Source organism: Eriocheir sinensis, unplaced genomic scaffold, assembly GCF_024679095.1.
Source record: "Eriocheir sinensis breed Jianghai 21 unplaced genomic scaffold, ASM2467909v1 Scaffold630, whole genome shotgun sequence".
NCBI classification, from domain to species: Eukaryota; Metazoa; Arthropoda; class Malacostraca; order Decapoda; family Varunidae; genus Eriocheir; species Eriocheir sinensis.
The window spans coordinates 217,040-219,122 of record NW_026111977.1 but is presented as its reverse complement, the minus strand read 5'-3'; positions in this window follow the sequence as shown (position 1 = coordinate 219,122).

Sequence of the window (2,083 nt, the reverse complement as noted above, 5' to 3'; positions counted from 1 at the left end):
TTGAACAATTTGTTCCGTAGAAGTGGCACCGTTCCATGGGATGCGTTCCTCTGCATGGTGATTTTAGTCAGCTGGCGAGCCGTTCCTCTCAGTGTGATTGTGGTGCTTCTTGGCACTCCTCAGTCTCTGTTATCACCAGTCAGCGACAGTTACTGTTCAGCGGGTGTTGAGAAGTGCACCCGGAATGTACGTCACCTGTACGTCGCTGAACATTTGAGTTTGATCACGACGCTGTGTACTCGCCCGGTGCTCACAGAAACTCGCCACCACTCGGCTTTGCGCCTCTCTTGGCACGACTTCTGCTGCGGGAGTTGGTGCCTGATGTGTCTGTCCCTCGTAGAAATGCTTTGTTTCGTATCTTGGCGGGACGTGGCTGCTGGCGTTGTGCTGGCGGTGCTGTGAGTGGCGGCTGTTGGTGTAGTTGTGTGCAGCATACCAGCCACTGTTTTGCTGGAAGGAGTCGTTGCTCTGCTGTGCCGGCCTCGCGAGGTGCCGAGGTGCGCCACGCAGCGAGTTAGAGGCGGATCTAACGGGCTGCTGGTGAGGCCTCGAGGTAAAGTTGGGAGGCTGAGTGACTTGGAGCGGCGCGGCATATCTGAAGGTGTCGTGGCCACGGTACACCTCACGTTCCTTAACGGGGGCGCGGAGGTTACCAAGGTTGAAGCGCACATGTCCTGGACAGGTGGACCGTGGCATCTTTTCTTTCTTCAGGATACCTTTAGGAGACTTCCCTTCAGTAGTGGTATTCATTTGTGCACAGCGAGCTGCTCCAACTGTTTGCTGGTGTCGTGTGTTGTGTTTCTTTACCGCGTCCTTTGCTGACCCTTTCTGTGGCTTCACTGTTCTCTCCTTTCGCCTTTCCAGCTCAGGACGAATGCTGGAGAGAGGGAAGCCATACATGAAGTAGTCGTAGCCACGGTACAGTTCACGATCCTTGACGAAAGTGTTCAGGTTCTGGAAGTTAAAGCGCACACATTTATGAGCGGTGCTGGCCGTCTTTCCTTTCTTGAGGATCCCTGTGAGGTGTTGTGGCTCATTGATTTTGTTGTCTGCATCTATTGCTTCCTCTGTTACTGTTTTCTGAGCCTCTGGCAGTTTGTTTACTGCTTCCTTTGGTGGCTCTTCCTGTGGCTCCACTGCTCTCTCCTTTAGGCTTTCCAGCTCAGGACGAATGCTGGAGAGCGGGAAGCCATACTGGAAGTAGTCGTAGGCACAGTACAGCTCACGATCCTTGACGAAAGTGTTCAGGTTCTGGAAGTTAAAGCGCACACATTTATGAGCGGTGCTGGCCGTCTTTCCTTTCTTGAGGATCCCTGTGAGATGTTGTGGCTCATTGATTTTGTTTGCTGAATCTGTTGCTTCCTCTGTAACTGTTTTCTTAGCCTCTGGCAGTTTGTTTACTGCTTCCTTTGCTGGCTCTTCCTGTGGCTCCACTGCTCTCTCCTTTAAGCTTTTCAGCTCAGGACGAATGCTGGAGTGAGGGAAGCCATATTTGAAGTAGTCGTAGGCACAGTACAGCTCACGAATTTTGACGAAAGTGTTCAGGTTTTGGAAGTTGAACCTGATCATTTTCTTGACCGGTGTTTGAGATGCATCCCGCTGTTTGAAGCTGCTGATAAGGGGCATCTTTTCCGGTGGGCCGGTAACGGCCTTGCTCCTGCTGGAAGGAGCGTCCCCAGCCGTGCCTTGGTGCCCGGAGGGGAGCTCATCGTATACCTCCTTTATTTTCTCTCTCTTGACCATGTGCAGAGTAATTACGAGAGTTTGAACCCTCTTGCCATGGCTCTCCAATTGCGTGCAGTCTTTTGTGCGACTGTTGTATCATCCACTGGCTTGTGGACCTTCTCTCTTCACCAAGTGGATTGTGATGATGAGAGTCTGACGCCTCCTGCCAGTGGCCTCCTTTCGCCCTTCCCCACCACCCCATCAGCATCCAGCAAGGTGTCGGAGGGGATCTCCTCCTCCACCACTGCGAGAGGCTGAGCAGCCTTCTTCAGGCAGACCAGGGCCTGTTGCCCTGCATCGGCCTGGGCACCCGCGTTTTCGGTTTCCTCGACGATGTCGTCAGGTTCCTCGGAGGGCT